General features: G+C 36.5%; 1 long non-coding RNA gene across 1 annotated transcript in view; it reads left to right on the forward strand.

The window, feature by feature from the left end:
• The window catches only part of LOC137860629 (uncharacterized), a 35,591-nt gene extending 27,803 nt beyond the window's left edge, over positions 1 to 7,788 (forward strand). Inside the window, exons 6-7 of the long non-coding RNA XR_011099109.1 lie at positions 3,711 to 3,790; positions 4,810 to 7,788. This is a non-coding gene — a long non-coding RNA (uncharacterized lncRNA). The remainder of the gene's footprint in view (positions 1 to 3,710; positions 3,791 to 4,809) is intronic.
• The last annotated feature ends 15,410 nt before the right edge of the window (positions 7,789 to 23,198 follow it).

The following is a 23,198-nucleotide window of genomic DNA, read 5'->3' on the forward strand; positions in this document are numbered from 1 at the left end:
ATATTGTAAATAAATGTGAGTAATACAGATTTGGATTTATGAAATATAATGGCTGGATGCTCTAGCTGTGAAGAGATGCTTTATCATATTTTCTACCATTATGTTGGGAAACTTTAAGACTTGCTTTCCTGATTTACTTTACCGCAATCTTTTAAGGCTTTAAACCAAGTTGCTTTGAGACTGGAACACAATTATAGTAACCAGTCTGACATGCACACAATGTGAATAAAATACTCTATAATATATAGACATTTTAACACTGATACATTCTACACACATAAAAATAAAGGCACCTTGAAATAAAATTCTTATCTCCCTCACCTCACTTATCTACTAATTGCATATAAACTCACACAATACACTAAAAGATTCCTGTATGTATATCATTAAGGAACATAAAAGAAAGCTTGTTATCTTTTTGCATGCTTATCTGTAAGACTCAGTAATGTTCCTATCTGTAAGAATACATACTATATATATGTGTGTATATTCACATATACTTTATATATACAAATATGCCTCCCTTCAAAATCTGAAAGATTAAAACATGAGTGGGGGGACTGTTCATTATATTTATGTTTTCTGAAATCAGAGATTCTTTAAATGGAACATCCACATTCCTTCCTTCATGAGTGCTGCTTTGTGAAACCATGAAATCAATCCTGCCACCCTTTTGGCTAAATTTGGATTTGAAATGAAAAATTGCCTCTCCTGTAATAGCCATATTCTCTTTCAATCATTATTTCACAACCTTGGATCACTTTTTGTATGGTAGATTAAATGTGCTGGTAACAAAGTTTGAAAACATAGTGGCTAAGCAAAACCATCACTCTTTTGCATCACATTCCTTACATTTTTGCATAATGATAAGTTGTATGGTTTACCTTGAAGCACATGAATGAATTTTAGGCCTGAAAAGAAAGAATATGACCAGGAAAAAGAAGGGGTGCTTATAATCAGTAGGAAATAATTTCCACCCCTGCATGAGTATCATTCAGTGGCCATATCCCACCTGTTATGTGGGTTTAGTTGACCACTGAGCTTAATACGCTGAGGTCAAAGATGGTTAGTATCAAGGTGGGCTGTGATAGGTTCCGATGTAACCACTGCAGGAATCTGGATTTCTCCCTTTCCTCCCCCAGGGAAGAAGAAAGGACTGCTTATGCTTGCTCCTGTAGTAACAGGTACTGATGTAGTGCTGGCATCTCTTTTCATATAGTTAGAGGCCGTGTGCCATGTTTCAGAGGTAATGTGGAAATGCAGGCTTCCTGGGATTCTTATCTGCTTTCTATTCTGATCTTCAGTGATTTCCCAGGGTATTCAAATATTGCATAAGAATTCCAAAGAGAGGACTGACCCAGTTCAGAGAGATACCATCGGGGAACATTTCCCAAGTGCCTGTTTCATGGGGATGGGAAAGGAAGCAGATGTTTTCCATCAACAACTAATGCTGAAGAGCTACTATTACTCCCTCCCTAACCACAAGCTCTAGGCCATAATCATATACTCCCTTCTTCTGCTTCCTGAGACGTAAGAGCAGCATGTAATAATTCAAATTCTGTCTTGTTGACACAGCTTGTTTCAGCTGTTCAGAGAGCAAGTTGTTTGTTCGCTGCATCTGTGGACACATCAGCACTTTGCAGAAAGTCTAAAAGGGGTTGCTGCTTTTTTTTTTTTTTTTGATGGGAGTTGCAATTGCCTGCTGTCATCTGAGCCTCCTGGAAATCTGTGGCAAAGCACTGAAATATCCACATGCAAGGCATTTCTGTCAATGGGGCACTCTTGTTGTTGTTGTGTCATTATTGTTTCTTTTGTTATTTTATTAAGACTCATGAATTTGCCCTGAACAATAAAATAAAGTATATGATATAAAATAATACTTGGATATTTAGGGCAAAACTAAGAATTCCTCCCATTAGGCCTGTATGACTGGTGGGGAATGGCTTGTGGATAGACACCTGGCTTTGATGGAGTGAGAAAAACAAGTGTTCTGATTTAATGTCTTGTAGACACATTGAGCAAATGAGAGGCACAATATTGATCTTAAAATACAGGCATGTATGCAAGAATTTGACAATCTAGAGACTATTAAAGACTAAAATAAAATAAATAAAGGGAAAAATAAAATAAGAAATGAAATAGTGAAATGACATTTGTATTAAAAAAAAAAAAGAGAGAGAGAGCGAGAATAACTGACAATCTGTTGGAACAGAACGGTTCCCTTACCTGGGGGAATAAACAATTATTTTGTTATATAAATATGTTCAAAGCATCTATTCTTTGAGATTGAGTACTTTTAAAAACATTCTGTTTGGTCAATGTGTATAATAGCTGTTATATATTTCATCTTCTAGAACACAACTGTATATGTACCAAATTGAAAAGTTAAACTATCAGCTCCTCTCCCTTTGCAACCCCATGGAGACCTGCTGTTTCTCTTCAATTATTAAGATATCTGGCATGTTCCAGAGCAGAAAGCTTTCCATTTTTTTCATAGCAAAAGGCTGCATGCCTATACCTGTGATCTAGGCTCCACTAAAGGCCAACGAGTCAAGTTTTACTCTAATTCACAGGCATCCTTGTCTGCAGTATAAGGAAGCAAATCAGGACAATCCTCAGGCCACTTATATAGGGGACTATCCTATTCCTTCCATAGTAAGAGTCCTGAAAACATTTAAGTCAGTAGGAAGGTCATTTAAACTATGAGGAATTTGAAATTAAGGAATGTCATGGGACCGTAAACCCAAAGTAAAGATGAAAGACCCCCCTCCCTGCAGCTGCATTATGTCTCACATACCCATCCCAATGAACAAGGAAAGATCATTAGTAATTAATGTATTTAGTATAAATCTAAAACTTGCATCTCTGCTGCATGAAAAGGTGAAGAAAAATTATGAGATTAAAGGAAATACAGGAGAGGATGTTTTAATATAGGCAAAAGGAAAAAGAATATGTAGATGGTCCCTGGGGCAATAGAGCTGGGGTGAAGAGGGCTACGCTGCCAGCTTTCCATGTTAGTTTTAGAGGTCAGTTCGAAAAGGTAGGAGTCAGGCATGAAGGACTTTTTTTCCTGCCAAGATACACTGTCAAGAAATCTTAGGAGACAGCAAGAAAAGGTGATTGATGTCTGTTTTTTTTTTTTTTTTTTTTTTTTTCATAATATTTTTATTTTTGTAACATTGTTCCTAAGAAATTTAACTATTTCCATTGCCAGAAGTTTCTTTTTCATTTCTACATTTCAGCTTTATTCTTGTGTGAAACATCTGTAATGGAGGTAACATTCAGCTAAAGCAAAGTTTTGCAGGAATCCCTTGAAAGAACACTGTTCATTGAGAAAGCTACCCCCAGACTGTGAAAATCTGAGGATTTACAAGATTAAATGCCAGGGCTCTGGACAAATTCTCCTCAAGTAACCAGGAAGGCACCCACTACCTTCCTTAAAAAGGTATGGGTTTAAGGCAAAGGTATTGCCATACAAAAGGCAACCTGTGTGCTGATATCCCCAAATTGCCACAGCTGATCCCTGCAAATTTCCTTTGGTGGAAAAGGTATGGAAATTGACAAGCAGGAATGTAATATTGCTTTATTATTCTGATTTTTCAGTGACAAATGCACAACAGCAGTATGTGTGAAGGGAACCTCAGACTCTCTGTGAAACAGGAGAGAGCTCAGAATATGATGTAGAGACCTTTTTCTCTTTTTTTTTCAAGGGGCTGCTGGGATATGAACATGCCATTCTGGGGCAAACTAATTGCCTGTTCAGCAACTAAAAGCAAGATACCTTTGTTCTGTGAGTTACAATTCCCTAAAGTACACTGCAGTAGCAAAGTAGTAATTACAATGTAGCATGTCTTAAAAGAGCACCATTATAGATTTCATGAGGAAAAGGATAACTTAGGCATTTCTGTTCACTAGTTAAAGCAAAAGATTTAAAACATCTTCAGCATGTATGTTTTATGAATATAAAGTCGTGTTCATGGATATTTCTTATGTTAAAACCATGTTTGAAGCCTACTATTTTCAGACTGCTACCAGACCGGGTTATAAGCTATTTTGTGCTGCTGTCTACAGTCCAATAATCTAAAACACATTTTTAATTTCCCTTCCCTTCCCTTCCCTTCCCTTCCCTTCCCTTCCCTTCCCTTCCCTTCCCTTCCCTTCCCTTCCCTTCCCTTCCCTTCCCTTCCCTTCCCTTCCCTTCCCTTCCCTTCCCTTCCCTTCCCTTCCCTTCCCTTCCCTTCCCTTCCCTTCCCTTCCCTTCCCTTCCCTTCCCTTCCCTTCCCTTCCCTTCCCTTCCCTTCCCTTTCTCCAACAAAAATACTGTCTCAACAGAATGGAATGACTCCTGGATGAGGTGGCCAGTATAAATTAAAGCAGGGTCCTTGACTGAAGTGAAGCACAATGAATGTTCAGAAAAGAATGGTGAAAAACAGAATTGTGAGGAGATGGAGGAAGCCAGGCAGCAAATACAAAAGAATATGGGAGTAATACGTTTCTGATGTGCAAAACAGAGTGAACATGGTTACAGCATTCTGGAAATTATAAACACCTTAGAGAGTTAAGACTACCTCATAAAAGGGATTAGGTCACTGCTTGGGGATTATTTATAAGTTAGATTCTAATTAAAAGGTCAAAGAAAGATGAATATATGTTTTAATAAGCAGCTCTTTATTGCATAGTCCATACATCAATAAGTTGTTTATAATCACTTATTGATAGCTACAAGTGTGCTATAATTATTTATTTAACTCATGAATACCATTGACAAATAGATGACAATTTTTTTTTTTTTTTTTTTTTTTTACACAGTATAAAACTGCAGAAGGAAGCTGGAAAGAAGCAAGGTATAAATTAGGATTTTGACATTACTAATATGTAATTATGTGTATATAATATGTATATAATATGTACTGGTTTTGACATCAGTAAATAAAGGTAACTTGCACAGCAAATATGCTGTGTTGAGTTACAGGTTTCATCTCTCCTAATAACTATGTAATTTTCTCAAGTCTCCATGGCACATATTTTTTGATTTTTTCATTAAAAAAATAATAATTGTTGGTCACATAACACATTATTAGAAGAATTGTAAAGAAGGAGGAGAGAGAAGCAATTTTAACAATGCCACAAATTATACTACTACTCCTGAATGTTTGTGTTGGATTTCATATGATGCATGAGAATCTGACGTGTCCTGTGGGGGCTAGTTTACATTTTTTAATGAAGGGTTACAGTACTCTGGACCAATAGTTTATTTAGTTTTGCACAAGTGAGGTAAATATTTATTAAACATTTGACTCATTGCATTTTGTGGAACCCTTGCACTCCAAACCTGTATGATTCACAGTATACCAAAAGCAAATATAATACCCCTAAATCACACCTGCGTATTAAAAGAAAATCTGTCAGTGCTTTTATTCCCAGCTCTTTACCTTGTATCACGCAAGAGAAAAAAGAAGCAAGCAAGAAAGCAGGCTGCTACTCAGAAATGAATTCACTGGGTTCTTTTGTTAGGAAGTGCTTGTCTGGATTGGCTAGGCAAATAATGAACTTGAGTAAACATGCTCTTGGTTTTTAGAACTTATAGCCCCTGATTTAAAAATAAATAAATAAATAATAATACTAATAATAAAATAACCACATATTACCTCTCTCTTGTGTGTGTGCGTGCTAGAAAGGTACATCAGATCAGTGGTGTATTCAGATTATATATCTGGTACCATGATTTCCTATATGCAGCTTATATTTATATTGACTTTATTCCAAGACTTTAATTCTAAGACTTTATTCCAAGAGATGTCAGTGACAAGAGTGTACCTCAGCTGAAAGGTTATTTCAGAGACTGACCCACTCCCTGCTGGAGGTGCTAGATTCAGTAAAGGGTGCATGTGTCTCACTATTCCATTAAAAAACGAAAGTCACTAGGACACGTAAAAGGTGTCCCTTGATCCCATCAAAATTACAGGATTTTTGCTCCCATTGCTCCTAAAGACCTTTAAAGCAGACCTTGCTAAGCTTATGAGAGGCACTCACAAACTGCTTGTGCTCAGAACCCTGCACAGATTTCCAGAGTGACATTTCTGTGAAGTAAATTGGCAGCTACAGACATATTGTCTTTTTGCTTGTTTGCTTTCTGGTCTTCTTTGTCTAAAATTCTTCCCTGCACAGGGACATGATTCCACAATACATGAATGAAAATAAAAGTAGCTGATAACCTAGTGGTAATTTCAATATTTGAGGAGATGAGTTTGAATCCCTGTGTGCTAGACACACAAAAACTGTGGTCTTCCATCTCCTACTTCATCCATCTTTTAAATAAGCATGTATGCAATCTCATTTTGTGTTGAACTTGAACAGATTGTGCTATAGAAATACTTCCTTGAGACTCTCTCTAAACAAAAAGTACAGAGATTGTACAGTTCAAGTGGTCTGAAAGTTATGCAGTGTTAATCAGTTTTGTGCTTCTTAATTCTGTTTTCAAATTTGGCCATAGCTGTCTTTCTATTCACTTTTGTGACACTTGATTGATTTTGTTATTAACATTAGAAGTCCTGGGATCAGATATTTCTGTGTTGAACAGACATACATCAACACAATTCTACTGAAATGTACATTGATTTGCGTCAGTGTTTTTAGTTTAGAAAAATGTTTACATTTGGGGGTTAACATCTCTCTATGTATATAAGATAGATAAAAATGTTATTTATATATATTTGCATTTTACTCTGATATAAATGAATGTATATCTTTATCTTTCTGATACGTGACATTTACTTATAGATCTGCAGTTACCTTCTGTCTCCAGACAAAAACTGTAAAGCCAGCTTTTCCTGAGTACAAGGAAATCCATCTTGAAACTTTAATTACAGAATAATCTATCAATGACAAATTACCAGAGGGTGGATATGTCACTCACAGTGTTGGCATGTAATTTCAGAGAACACAACTGAAATCACAGGAGATTAACAGATCTGAGTATTTGTTTGCACTTAACAGACAAAGGGAACATAACTGATATGAAGAAATTTCTGCATGGTTTCTATATTAAGAGATTAGTTGGAAATTTCTTCCCTCTTGAAGAAAAAGCAGGCACCAGAGTGAGTCTACATCTTTTGCAAAGTCAGTAGAAATTCTACTGAAACAAGTAATCACTTGACTACTAGCTTTTTTATTATTATTATTTTTTAATTGTGTAGGGGTTCATGAAGTCTCCACACTGGATGAATTCCTCAGCAGCTTTTTATTTGTCTAATGGAGACAGCTCTTGCAGCCTCATATCAGTTTCTCTTTTAAGAGTGTGTTTGACTGGAGAGGCTTCTGTGAGGATATGAGAAGTAAGGGTGTTTTTTTCTACAGTTCTGTAATTTAAATAATGATTTTATATGTCTTGTAACTGATCGGGTGCATGTGCATTTTCAAAATAGTGGTTCTATGTAGAGTTCCTATATAACTGTCATTTGGGCTAAAGATTATGGTATATTCTGTAACAGGAAATGCACTGGCAAATATTGTACAACTATTTGTTGTAATGTTTTTCACTTAGCTGATTAGTAAAAGCTCTTAAAAAAATAAAAAAATAAAAAATATAATAAAAAATAAAATAAAAAATAATTAAAAAAATAAAAAATAAAATAAAATAGAATTGTTCAGTCCCCAATTGTTCAATCCCCATGAAATTGGGATATGTTGTCCGTAGGTTATTATTATAAGGCCTGTATCAAGACAGATTTCAAATGGGATGTACAGGCTACCATTAAAAGTAAAAATTATTTTATTTGACTTCACTCAAATATATGAACTATGAATAATCTCAACATTAGGTCTTCCTGCTTAAGAGAAAACACTGGCACAGTAAAAGTCTTGTTGAACAATGATTACCAGTTCTTTACTTCTTCTGTACAGAGCATAGTTTTAACTTTATCTCATCCAGGAAAGTCTCATAAATCAGGTGGAACAAAAATTACATCAGAACCATATGGAAATTTCATTTAATCTGAAGGTGATTTGCTTGCAGGACAGAAATCTATTATCCTGGGCTATACATGTACTCAGCTTCCTGATGCCCTCAGACAGGAGGGATACACATACTTTACAATCCTGTATGTTTTCTGGTCATTATTATTTATTTTTAATTTTTCTACTAGGTTTATTGACTTTATTTTTGATTTCCAGCTACCAACATTTTGCACATTTTTGACTCTTGAAAGGTATCCAGCATGTTCCGTCCTTAGAACATTAAGTCTCCAGTAAAAGCTCAGGAATTCACATCTACAGGTCACACCTACAATTCTCTGTATAGATTAAATTGGACTACATTTCTTTCAGGAACTACTTTGAAGTCTTAACCCAAAGAAAACCATTTTGTCTCTATCATTTTCTTTTTTTAATGAACTCACTCATATTGTGCTTCTCTCTGTCTATTCATGATACCATCATCATCATCATCAATCATCATCATCATTTTACATGAAAAAGACATAAGAATAAATGTTTGACATTTAGTATGTCGAAATTTTAGTATACAAAAAGTATGACATCTAGTTAATTTAACTGTCTTAATCAATGACAGTGTTAATTGACAGGTTGTTGATTATACTGCTATTGGCTAGAATGTTCCAATCCAGCAGTCAGCTCTTAGTCTAGGCACATGTGCTGATTGAACTACTTGTCCACCAGTTTGACCACACATCCATGGTGAATTGCAAGACATGCCCTTTCTATTAGTCATAATTTATATGTAAAATCTGTGGAGTTAAAAGCAGGATAAAAGTGTAACACTTGATATTGGAGGAGTCAGTGATTATAGTGTGATGGTCATCTTTCTTCTTTGGTGTTTTATTTTGGTACTTTCCAAACTTAACTGAATGATAGACTTCATGAATTTCTTTCAAACAGTGATTGCTTCTTCCAACAGAGGAAGCAGAGTGCATCAAGAAGGTTATTCTGAAACTATCAGTCCTTCCAACTTGTATTCTTTTTATAATGGTGGACTGAATACCCTTCCTCATGGTTTTGAGTATCATTTATAATTCTTTGCTTTCAATACAGGGGTCATTTAACACCTGGTAAAAAATACATGCCATTCTGCAGACATCTGAGAGGATGCCAACACAGCTGAGTCTTGCTAGAACTGCAAATGGGATGATTTATTTGTAAAGGTTTATATTCTTCTCTTGATAATTTCTATCTCTCTTTTTTTTTCTTTTTTTTCTTTTTTTTTCTTCCCTTTACTATGTATTTCAATGGCTGGAGACAAGTATATAAAGCCTTCTCATTGAGATTAAGTATAGGAGGAAAATAACCAAATCTGAGTAGCTCTCAATGCAATTTTATTCTTCCTGGAAAATCTTTTATTTACTAAATCCAGTTAAATGATTAGTTTTGGTGTGAGAGTTACTTTTCAATTACAGTATATTAATAATAGCCCATTTCTGTTACACATGACACTATAAAAAGTGTTTGATAATGATCTGACACTAATTTATTAATTAATTTTCTGGGAAAGAGCTTCCAAATGATGGCATTTTTCCATGGCGTGATGAACCTACATAATTGACCATCATTCTAGCTGTCTGTGGAACTCTTAACAGCAAGCTTTGTTATGCTCACTGGCTTTCTACTATTAAGAATTTTAATTTAACTATAAATAATATTGACAACACATATACTGAGAAGAATCAAATTAGAATTCTACATCAAAATAAAAACCTCAGAACAGTTATAAAACACCATCCAGTATAATCATTAACCAGGAACTAAATTGGGAAGATTATGGCTTCATGATTAAAGTATCTGAATTGGATATAATTACACTTATTAAGGAATGTAGAAACAATTTATAGATGAAAATCAAAACAAAACTAGCAGACAATACTAGTGGCCCTTTGGTATGCAAAAATGACACACTACTATTTTTAGTTAGTAGCATTCTCACAGTTTTTTGCTCTTCTTTAATAAAATGGAGTACAAAATGATGCCACATATTTCTTGGAATCAAGATCAGACTTGTAGGCTTAGGGTTTTCATAGCTTTTTTTGTTTTGTGGCAAACTTCTTAAGTTCACTTCTGCATTCAGAGATGGTTTTGTTTATTTAAAATATTAGTTTCAAAGACGAAAAAATTAAAAAGATATGGAAGCACCATACTGATTTTAGATGCACACTCTAACCATCTGTAGTGGGTTTACGTGGCAAGGTTTTGGTAGCAGTGGGCCATAGGGGTGGCTTCTGTGAGAACAATCTAGAAGCTGCCCCATGTTATGTAAGGGTCCCGCTGCTGGCCAGAGCCGAGCCAATAAGTGATGTTGTTTGCACCTCTGTGAGAGCATATTTAAGACAGAGACAAAAACGCTGCACTACACAGCAGCTGGGGGAGTGAGAGGAATGAGGAACAGCACTGAAGGCACCAAGGTCAGTGAAGAAGGAGGGGGAGAGGTGCTCCAGGCGCCGGAGCAGAAGTCCCCTGCGGCCTGTGGTGAGGACCATGGTGAAGCAGGATGTCCCCCTGCAGCCCATGGTGTACCACAGTGGAGCAGCCCATGGAGGAGACCATGGTGGAGCAGGTGGATGATGGAGGCTATGGCCTGTGGAATACCTCTGCTGGAGCAGATTCCAGGTCGGACCTGTAGCTCATGGAGAGGAGCCCACACAGGAGCAGGTAATCTGGCAGGAGCTGCTGCCTATGGGGGAGCCAGGTTGGAGCAGTTTTCTCCTGAAGGATGGACCCCGTGGTACGGACCCATATCTGGAGCAGTTATTGAAGAGCTGCTGCCTGTGGGAAGCCCATGCAGGATCAGTTCATCAAGGACTGCATCCCATGGGAGGGACCTCACAGCACAGGGGCCGAGAGTGACCAAGAAGGAGCGGCGGCAAAGAAGTGCTACAGACTGACTGTAGCCCCCATTCCCCTATTCCCCTGCACCACTCGGGGGGGAGGAGGTGGAAGAGGATGGATGGGGGGGAAGGTGCTTTTGGTTTCTTTCATTTGTTTCTCACTTCTCTAGCTTGTTAGTAATAAGCAATGTCTTACTATCTCCCTATGCTGTGTCTGTTTTGCCTGTCACGATAATTGTTGAGCGATCTCCCTATCCTCATCTCAATTCTTGAGGACTTTTCATTGTATTTTCTCCCTGTTCCTCTCTGAGGAGGGGGAGTGAGAGAGCAGTTGTGGTGGAGCTCAGCCTCCCACCCGAGTAAAACCACCACACCATCATAAACAGCTAGCAGACGGATGCACATCTTACTCCACTTAGTTATCTCTATATGTAGGATGATCTTTGACTGCTGGATCTTCTAGGCTGGTCTGCTTTCTATTTTAAACTTCTATTTTGAAACTGGTGGAGGAAGTAATGGTAGGATTGGCTTATGGGCAGCACAACTACACCTTTTACTTAGAGGTTTTTTTCCTTCTTGAGGAGCACAGCTGTATTTTTCTCTGTATATACATTTATTTTTTTTTTCTTTTCCTGGGAACTACTTCCTAAGAGAGTAACTTCAAACAGCTTATAGAAAAACACTAATTTTTGTGTCTGCCTGACTCTTTCAGCTGAGCAACTCCATGTTTTCCAGATAAAGCCAATAATTTCAGAGGATCTCATGTCTGTTCATCTGCACAACTCTTGAAGAGCACAGAGCTACTCTTTACTCATATGCCCTTCTGTTTATTTTCTGCAAGAACCTGACAGAATATTGCAACAATATGTAGCTGGGTTATTTGAGCATCCATGCAGAAGGTTCCCTGTGTTCCAGAAGGTTCCCTGGCACCATTCCTTTGTTGCTCTTCAACAATTCATTTTTATACCTAAGGTAGTCTACCACAAATTCAAGCACTCATGGCCTGATTTTAAAACATACTGAAACTTTATTTTTCCTTCTAGCTTCTACGAGGGCTTAGGAAGATTTGAAAATTCAAACTCTAGATAGCCTAAGCTGAAGATACAAAATTAACAATGCAGATTATTTATTTATTTATCTATCTATTTATTTATTTTTGCCACAATGGACTTACCCAAGGTTAACAAGGGAGATGATGTTAGAGGCAGTATGTATTCGAAGATTGTCCTAAGAAAGATGTCATAGTTTGAGATCCAGGCATCTGGTCATCATTAACCATGGCTGTTCACACATGATATTTTACTTAGACTGAAGCAGGAGGCAGACAGTAATTTATATCCTGTAGTCAGTGAGAAAAAATCTGGTAAAATTATAACTGATCATGAATGGAAGTCTCTAGGAGGTTCAGCCTTTGGGTAAGGTCACTGAGGAGACAGATTTTAGAGGAAATCACACTCTGATGATTTTCCTGGCTTACAACACAAAGGTTCCACCTATGCTGATCAGACGAGAAGTAGTGTTAAGGCACCCTTTCCACAGAATGTCCGGTGGTATCTAAAGAGATTTTTCAACAAAGAGATCTTACAGTATTTATGTTAAGCTTGTTTGTGGTATTTTTTTGTTGTTATGTTTCAGCTCTGGCTCTATTGCATTTTCTGGAGGAGTAATTATAGCATTACTTCATTCAATTTCTAGTTGGCATTGTGAAATGTTCGATTAATAGCTGTCAAACAGTTAAATATCACAGCAAGAGTTTTCCTGTGTACTTCCCAAATTTTACCAAAGATTAAAACGTCATCACTATTGTTAGGGACATTTACTCTGTGGATTATGCTTTGAAAAGTTTCAACAGCTGAGAATATTTCAAGCATTCATCTTTTGTACAGAGTATTTTGAATCTTTATGATTTCTTTCCTGGGCTCAGGTTAATAACTCAGGAAAAACAGCTAATTTAGCAGAACTCTATTTTAGATATTCTATTTCAAGCTTGTATCCATATCTTTATGTATCCATCCTTGTATCCATAACTTTATGTATTTTTCGAGTCTTTCAGGAGCTTTCTGAATTTGTACAAAGTTCAAGAAGTTTATAATACTACCATATACTTAGGTAGAAGGATTAAACCGTTCAACAGATGAAATAATCTGGTGGGATCAAATAATATTTATTAAGTATGTTTTTTATAGATGACATTGAAATTAAAAGTATTTCAGAGTTCTGGAAAGGTTTAAAAGGGGAAAGGGAAGGGAAGGGAAAATGGAAAGGGAAAATGGAAATAGAGAAATGGGGAGAGGGAAAGGGAGAGGGAAAGGGAAAGGGAAAGGGAAAGGGAAAGGGAAAGGGAAAGGGAAAGGGAAAGGGAAAGGGAAAGGGAAAGGGAAAGGGAAAGGGAAAGGGAAAGGGAAAGGGAAAGGGAAAGGGAAAGGGAAAGGGAAAGGGAAAGGGAAAGGGAAAGGGAAAGGGAAAGGAAAGGGAAAGAAGACCCCACTGTTATGTTTCACTATGAAGAATACTGTGGATGCCTAATCAGATGGGTGTAGGAAAAAAAGAAACAACTGAAGGTTTTTTTGGCATTGTTTTTCAGTTCTAAGAAATGTTGGTGCAAAGTGTAAACCCCTCCACAAGGTTGGCTCTCTACCTTGCCCATCTCTTTGCTTTTGTGCACTTCTGAACACCCATAGGTTACCAGATGTGCAAACTGGCAGAAGATAACATCCTTGTACAGAGGTATATGGTTTTCTTACTTTCAGACAAGCAATTCATGGCTATCATTGTTTCAGCAAAGCGCTGAATAAAGCCTTCAGGAATCATCTCTGTAACCATTACAGATAGAAAAATACCCAAATGCCTCAATTTCTGATCAGTGTATCTATTTTGGTAGCTTTGTTCATAAACTTTATGCTAATTTCATTAATACCTAAGCTTTTTATTTATTTATTTATTTATTTATTTATTTATTTATTTATTTTTCTGGAAATTTTCACTTGTGTCTATTCATATTCTACACACAGACAAAACAGTCATTGAAATCAATGAGCCAAGTAATGGCTTTCCCACTCTCGCCCTTGGGATGTGCTAAAAAAATACTGTGAAATACTGTGAAATTCCAGATTTCTCCCTTCCCCCCCAGAGTAACCATGTGCCCCAGTTCTCTGTCCAGCCACCCTCATGTGTTTTGGAACTGCACTGAATTTTGTTTCAGTTCTCTTTGTTTTCTTTGTTACTCTGACAGCTGGATAAAATCTCTTTGAGCCTGTGGATGTACCAGGCCACTGTCACGACAAACATAACACAAAATTCCCTTTTCAATGTGTATCTGTGTGTACACAGGCACAGCAGAAACATAGCAGATGCAGACAGCTACAAACAGTCAGAGGATCACTTGCTGAATAAACACAAGAAATGAGATCTTTCTGGATATTGTGCTGATAGCAGAAATTCAGCTGTTGTGAAATTTCTGATGTGTTCAAGAAAGGCTCAGCTTTTGAGTACATTTTAATAAAATTAGACGAATTTCAAAGAAATGTGATTATTGTAATTAAAGTTGCTTTTTAACAGAAACAGAAATGAGTGGAAAACCACCAAACTTTGATGGACAGCTCATATGAAAAGAACCAAATATATCCATGTTACAGATTTTTTTTGTTTCTGATATAAGTTTTTGACTCCTTAGAAGTCAAAAAGTAACATAATGATTTTTATCAAAGCAACCAATACACTTGATGATAAAAAAATAAAATAAAATAAAATAAAATAAAATAAAATAAAATAAAATAAAATAAAATAAATAAAATAAAATAAGAGTCCAGCTCAAGAGTTGACATCATTAATTATACTTTGAACACAAAAAATGTCCCCAAAACAGGAATAATTAATGTGAGCAATTCAAAACAAAAACAAAAATTGAAAAGTTGATAGATGGAAGTCTAGGTTATATAGAAATACACAAATAAGATCTGAAAACAGGTTTGGTGATATGCTGACAAACATATATATATATTTATTTACTTTGAAATATTTTCCTTTAATCTAGACTCAAACTCACTACATGACTAAGTTCATTGTGTGTCTTCATTCTGCATTTCCATTCCTCAGCACAGCAAGGATTTTTACAAGATTAATTTTCAGTATAAAGAATTTGCAAAAGCATTTTTTTCAAGTAGCAGGGAAATGTAGGTAACTGATGGTACTCCATCAGAAAGTATTAAGTTTCAGCATCCTTAACACTGATTAGCTTTAAAGTAATTGAGATCAGTTAATGTCTCACTGGGACAAGAACCTTATTTTTTTCAAAGTCTATCATCAAAATTTCTATCTGCAGTGAGAACTGTAGGACCTGAATGGAATTCTATTTCATTACCTGCAGGTTACTGAACATATTCTTTATAATTTTAAATTTAAATCTCTCTGGGGTGGTCTCATGAAAATAGAACATTTATTGGCTGCATGAGGGAGTAACAAAGCTGTTCCTTGGTTCCTGGTCAATTATATCGATTGTGATTTTGACGTTTTCAAATGTATTTCTCCATTTAGTCCAATTATACTAAGCATGATTGCTAAGATTATTGTCTTGGACTTCAAAAGACATGCAATGAGCCAGCTCACTTGTAGTTGTGTCAAAGTTAATTAATTTTTCTAAATCTAAAATGACCAGGGATGTGTTCTGCTTTCTGTTTTGAATTAAAATCACTTTTTCACTGCTGTGTTGTTCCTAGTTTGTATTGATTTTAGATTCAAAGAGTATTAACATAGATTCTAAATTTTCTTTTAACCTGTAGAGAACATGGAGGGATCACTAGCTCTGCTTCAAAATTTCCCCATAGGGCTCGTCCAAAGTTTATCAAAGCAATCTCAGTAACTTAATTTGGCTTGATATAATTGAAGAACCTTTTCTTTCATCCTTCAAGTCCATTTTTTTGGAATGCTTTTATTCAAATTCAAAATTTCCTAAACTTATAGTCTTCTTGCAACTGAAATTCTTTGAATTTTTGCAAATGTCACAAAGCAAAAGCACCAACACACAGCCCAAAAAAAAACCACCACCCAACAAAATAAAAAAATTCAACAATGACAATAAAAAACAAAAACAAACAAACAAAAACCTATATATTTAGAAGTCCTTTCCAGAAAAAAATATAAATAAATGAATAAATAAATCTCTCAATTTCAGTTGAAACCAAAACAGACTCCGTTTGGGGAAGACTAACTTAATAAATATGTACTCAGTGATTTGGCTAATGGGAAACAAAGCCACAGACATCAAAACAGCACCTTTCCTCCTCCTTTCCTCAAGGTCGCCTTCTCTCCTTTGCACCCTCCAGACTCTTCTCTGCCACCTGAGTGTTGCAGGGTCTGGGGTATTACAGTCAGCACATGGCAGTTTCTCTCTGTTGCTCCCTTCTTCTCACATACTTGTCTGCTGTGGTGTGGGCTCTCCATGGCAGCATCACCTTTGGGAACATCCAGTTGCTGCAGTGCACAGACCAGCTTCCTTGTGGATTTGCCTTACTCAGAAGACACCTGCAGTATGGGTTGACCTCAAATGCCACATCTGAGCAGTAATGGTTGGAAGTACAACAGCTGAACTGCTCTGATCTCAGGCAGGAGCATGGGCATGCTGTGCAGCACCAACTGGTTTGCCCTCTGTGGTGCTGCACTTCTCACGAGTGCACAGATAAACACACTTGCTGAACACCAAACATGTTGGAGAGCCAGTAGGCTGAATACTTAGTCCAGTGTCTTGTGACCACTATGATGTGATGTCTGTTTGCTGGACTAAATAAATGAGTTCAATAGTATCATTCTAAACCCTAACAAGACAGAAGCCATGTGACAAAAAGACAAGATTAAAAAAAAAAAAAAAAAAAAAAAAAAAAAAGCACATTTGACACAGTAATTACCCCATGATAGCTCTTTCTAGGTAAGGTAAATTGGTGATGACAACGTAGGGAAATTTGCCTCTCTAGCAGTGCTTCCTGAATAAAATTTCCCACATCTGTCAATCAGGCCATTTTATGCTCATGCTAAATTAGCACTATTTGCTTTATACAGTGTCTTTAGTACAATGCTGAAAGGTGAACTAGGTTTTAATTCAACCTTGAGAATATTTTGTTTTGTTAAATGTTCCCATTTTTGTGTATTTTCCTATTTTTATTATTTCTTATCTAAAAGTCTTAAACATATAAAATTTACTTTGTCAGCATGGTGTTGATATGTAGGTCATAGCCCCAGAATTACTTTCTACTCTTTCAACTTTACAAGTGAAAGATAATAATTTCTCTTTGATCACTACTTTTTTTTTTTTTTTTCTCATTCATTTTACCATGTAGCAATAATGTGTTTTCTGTTGTCTGCTTCATGTAATACTCATTATACTTGGATATTTTGTTTTACCAAATCAGCAAATGCTTTTTAAAATTATTCTTGTGTCTCCTTCCTACACTGTAAATAAAAAGTTCTGAGGTTGATTGATGCATGGGATGGAGTCTTGCACAAGACTGGTAATGCTACAGGTAGTTTTCCAAAGTCTATGGCAACCTAAAGCTAATTATTTCAAAGGTAAATTTAAAGCAAACACATTTCTATCTCAAAATAGGAACTACAAAATTCACTGTGCTAAACCAGAATACTCCAGGAACCAGCCAGAGAGACGAGAGATGGGTTTAATTGTCATCCATTGTGAAGGTGTAAATATTCTCGTGAAAATTGACAAGATGTAGATTTCCATTCCTCTTCCAAAGAATAATTTTGTCCAGTAAAAATCATAATCACAACTTGAGACAACGACTGTCCACTAAGTTTCATCATTCAGTGCCTTGACCCCTTGTATGAAGACTCACTCTTTAAGTAGCAATAAGCTGTTTAGGAAGTTCTTTCAAAAAGCAGTATTATGCTTACTGTTCTTCCCCTGCCTGTCCCACATTAAGTGTGCTGTATTTGACACAAAACCATGAAAGGTGGCAAGGTTTCTGCATGACAAGTTAGTACCCCTCAGAATTGCCTATCGCCTACTGTGAAGGATATTCTGAAAAGTATGGGCAATGTGGATTCAGTCTACTCTCCAGAGCTGGAAATGAACAGTCGTCCCCTTTCTTTGAGTTCAGAAAGGGAGAGCTTGGAGAAAAAGAAAGGCAGAAAGCAAGTGCCTACACCATCAGGTATATTACAGATCAGCAAACTTGGATGTGGCACTTTTATTATTTTGAAATATTCCAAATTTGCTCAGGTCTATTTTATTTTTTTTTTCAATTTGTATTGCCTGATGATTCATTGCCAAGTTCATATCTGGAGCCTGCTCAGCATGCTAGGTGCCTGACAGTAACAGTGGCTGCACTTGCTTTTCAGATGACGTTAAGATTTGAAATGGTGGTGGTGTTACCCACCTACCTATTAGTGAAAGCTAAGGAAGGACACCCATAAACCAAAAGTGGGATGCTCTACCTGGTCCACTGCCTCCACTGAAATAAGACAAAACAGCCTTAGAGGTTCCCCTGTACCTGATCCTGCACACAGAGATAAACTCTGGATATAGGGTGCAGCTGGGACGTTCAGGCATCTGCTGGCACAAAGCTAAGCAAAACAGATAACCACTGATGAGTAGGAAGACTGAAGCAGGTTGCTATCACTGTACAGGGAGGTGGATAACCAGCTTGTAGAGCTGTTTGAAAATGTGTAGGTGGCCAAGATGAATGGCTCTTTGCACTGCTTGGACAGGGAAGTGTAGGTTTCTGTGCAGGGGTGAATGATGGGGCATCCTTTTGGAAGAGGGAAGAAGAAGCACTTGCAGGGAGATGGGGCAGGGGCTGCTCTGGAGTCAGCAGGAAGGAGGACTTCTGCACATACTTTAAGCACCAGAAGCAAGGTAGATCACTCTGGATTTATACTGCAACCTATTGATTACTGTATTATTATTATTATTATTATTATTATTATTATTATTATTATTATTATTATTATTGCATAATCTACCCTTCCTGAAGTGTCTCTGCTCTTTATTAAATCTCACCATGGGGACACTCTGACCTCAGCTAAGTTTTACACAGTCGCACAGGAAGCAGGCTTGAAAGATTAGGAAAATATAGTAGAAGTTCAGAGGTATTGGATAAACCTGAAACTGCTTTAGACCTGTAACCTTACTAACCTGACAAGGCTCTTCTTAGTGGTCTCTTGGTTAGAAAAAATAGATGAATATAGAAAATTTAATTTTTTTTTTGGGTGGGGGAAGGGGAAGTTGAGTGCTCAACTTTCCTTCCATACTACTTTATCTAAATGGGATAATGTGAGGCCTCTATAAAGAAATGAAAGAAATAAATGAGTCTTTGCTAGTGAGCAAGTCTATTCAATAAGCTTCTGTGGAGAAGCAGGTTTTCAACATTAGCAACTGGATACCACCCATTAGCATGACTTAGTGCAGCTGTGATATGCTGCCAAACTTTTGTAATACAATTATGATGTGATGGCATTGCATAAAATAAACCAGGGCTGCCACTATAAACTCTCATTTGTAACAATTCTGTTTTTAAAAGCTGATGAAGAACATCAGGCAATTCTGTGGTTCAAGGTAGATCTGGGAAAGCTCAAAGACTCCTATGAGAATAAAAAAAAAAAATACAGTGTGAGACCTCTTATCAAATTACAAGCCTGTCACATTTCTGTGTTGTTTCCTAGAGAAAAATGCCAAAACATTCTTCTCTCTGCAATTAAATAAACATGAATTCTCAACATTTGCTTGTCACAAATCAGGCTACAGAAACTTATTGTGATGCATTACTGACTATTCAGAAAAAAATAATAGTTCACAAAAGTCAAGTGTAAAACCCACCTCTGTGTTTAGGAGTACTGTTTGTTGATTTAAGTAAGAGAAAACATCTACTAGTCTTATTTTCTAAGCAAGGGAGAAAAAACAGAGATTGCTTCTATTACATAATGTTTTTTCTTTTATACAATGGCTGGGACGCTGTGGATTGCATGTAAACAGATGTCTCAGAAGGAACTTCTGTGATTATGACTTTAAATAAAAATCCATCCAGGACCCCAGGAATGTTCCTTAAGATTCCTGAACTGTGTGACTCCACAAGATCTCTACAATACATGTAACACCAAAATTTCAGACAAGGACTCAGCTATGCACTGTTAACATTTAAATATATGTACTTGTTTCCCACACACTAGTATAATGATGAAAGATATATTGCTTCTGCACCTCGTAGTTCATTTAAGGTTTTACTGTACTTTATGGCTATATTATGTAAACTTTGCTCAGGGCAGATTTTGCTGCTGCAAACAAATCTGTATCTCTAATCAGGTAAATGGAGGTTTAGCAGCTTTTGTCCCCCCTCGTTGTTTTCTGTTTCCTTGCAGACTGTGGCTCTTTCACCATTCATTTAACTACTAAATACCGCTTGAGAAGACAGATAAACTAATAAAAAGGTTAATTCTATACATTATTTTCACTGCAGTCAAAGCATTTCTATTTTGTTGTTGTTGTTTTATTTATTTATTAATCCCTACTCAAGACCACTGCTTATTGAAGTCTGTAATGTAATACTGTGATTTTATCACTCATTATCTTGTTATTTAAAACATTCCTCTTTCAGGACAACATTTTAGCTCATGCCATTACTATACATTAAAATCTTTCATGTTTTCATTGAAGTTCTTCATGAGGTAATGTTTGTGATACCTTCATATGTTAAGTGGTAGAGAAACAAGGAAACATTTGTCTCACATTTAAGAATTGCATCCTCTAATTTACATTTTGCTATTAACTGATTGTACTGCCCTCTCAGTGAAGTATAAGCAGGATCACTTCTAGTGATGTTAGGGCTTTTAAATTCTTAACTGATTCCATTAAATTTAAGGACAAATGTAGGGACCTCCAGAGACCCCAAAATCAATAGTTTATTTATTTGCTAGGCCCAACTAGTTTTTGGAGCACTGTGTAAAGCGGAGCACTCCGTAAAGCAGAGCACTGTATACAGCAGTCCTCACTGAAAAGACTACACAACACCTAGCTGAAAAGCAGAACTGCTGGCTGTGGAGCTGTTGCTACAGTCAGTTTGTCAAAAAATCTCTTCATTTTGGGGGCAAACTTACAGAATTGAGCTGATCTGATCTTGTGGTTTGCTGCCTCCAAAAAGTAAAGGTCCTTTTCCATCTCTCCCCTGGGACTATGGAGCCTTGACAGTTAGCTTTTATCACTTATGGACCTCTATGTGAGCTACTGTAACTCATGAAAGAACCGGACCAGGATGTGAATAGTTTTCTGATGTATTGCTGAGATGAAGCTGTAGTGCAAAACTCCAGGAAGCTCTCAGGATGTCAAAAAGAAAAAACCAGAAATACCTGGCCAAAAGCATGGATTTTTATTTATTTATTTATTTAATGGGATTACTTGATAAGGAACAGGGGAAACTGGAGTTGAAGAAAGCTCTTAGATTGACTTGGGATTTTTCATAATTGTTTGCAAAATAAAGGAAATGCTCTTTTTCTTCTTGATATGCTCAAAAAAACAAAATCTAATGTGAAAACAAGCAAACAAGCAAACAAACAAACAAACAAAAGATGTTTAAAAGTAGGTTCTTTTGGTCTTTAATTCTGTGTAAGGACTCCTGAAGCACAAATTCTGGCCTGTGAGCAGAACTACAAAGACATGCAGAAAAAATGGGGGATTGCCATGGAGTTGTTCATAGTTTCATCACCTTCATGTGGTTATCTTTATTTTCCTATCTGAAGTCCTTAACTGTATGAGTTCTATTAGGGTTAATTACCATGATATTTTTTCTATTTCTATTTTAATTAGCCTTCATTTGCATATTTGCATTTTAGCAAAATTTTACCATAATTATTTCCTGCAATCTGGCAATTGTCAACAGCCCAGCTGCACAGAGTTGCTAGAGAGTCAAAAGTCAAACTTGACAGGAAACCTGGGAGTTAGTTTTGTCTATAGGGGATCAGAGGATCCTAAGTTGCCATAGAGATGGTGAGAGACTCTTGCCTCTCAGTATGTTAAAAAAAAAAAAAAAGTTCTAGGAAAATGGTGTGTCCAAGGCACCTCTTTGTTGCAATGACACACTCTCAAACACCCTTAGAACATGGCAGGAAATACTACGGGAAGCATCAAATCAAAACATTTCATAGCCTCAATAACTAGGAATTGCAATAGTGAAGAAAAAGCAACAGTCAGTCCTGCAGACTCTCAGAGACTGAATTTCTCTAGCCAAAGCTGATAGAGTTAAATCTCAGGGGAAACAAACTTTTGAAAGTTTTGTTGCAAGCTCCAGGTTTACTGGTGTAATCCTCTGCAAATCTGATGCATGGAAATTTGATTAGCAGATATAGCCATTGTTATTTCTTTTTTAGTGACTTTTTTTTTTTCCCACTGAAGTTTGATTTACAAAGGGTGTATCTGGTAAAAGAAGTTGGCAGTAGGTTTTTGTCCATATAAATAAAAGGAGCCGTGATATATTTCACTTATGGTGCAATTCAAGAAAAACCAAAATTATAATTGAATACTGAGATGTGCCAAAGAATTTATAATAATGAATACAATGCTGGATTTAAGTTAATAACATTTCTTAACTGAATTATTTTATAACCTTTTTTAGCATTTGGAGACAACTTTATTTCTCTGCTTTTCCTTACACTAAGGAAGGACCAATATCGAGTCTGAACTATTGACTTTCAGTTATAAGAATATCAAAGCTGACCAAGTAACTTGAAAAGGTTTTGTTGTTGCTGTTGTTGTTTCCATGTAAAATATGTACATAGCGAAGGTATGAAGTACGTAGTGAAGAATAACCTAGTAACTTGTGATTGGAAGTCTTTGGGAAAGTACCTATCAGGCACAGATAGGATAAACCATGGAGATATTAGTGAGATTCAGGGCTGTGTAAGAATTGGTTGTTTGTTTTGAGGATGCAGCCATTAAAATCCATGTCAAGAATATACTCCTTGCTATCTGAAGCTTTCACAAGGAGCTACCTTGCCAGTGCATAGCTCAGCAAGCATTTCTTTCTTGTTCTGAGCATTCGTAGGCACAGATCTGTTAGGTCCTTACCCTTGTAAGAAGGCACAAACTGCAAAATCCTGTGATCCCTGATCCCTCCCCTTCCACAGCTGAGAAATGACTAACAGACAACTTTGGTAAGGTTGGAAATGGTGTGGAACATATTTTTTCTTCTTTAAAACAACATATTATTTATCAAGAATAATTTGGACTCTCAGAACAAGTTTGCCACAGAAAGTGTGAAAAAAGATATTTATGTATTCTGCATATATTCAACTGTCTTTGTAGAATTAATATTTAGTTACAGAAAATGTATCAGTTTCACTACTTGCCAGGTTCAGGGAAGACCTGTATGTTTT

The sequence above is a fragment of the Anas acuta genome, chromosome 1 (assembly GCF_963932015.1).
Source record: "Anas acuta chromosome 1, bAnaAcu1.1, whole genome shotgun sequence".
Classification (NCBI taxonomy): Eukaryota; Metazoa; Chordata; class Aves; order Anseriformes; family Anatidae; genus Anas; species Anas acuta.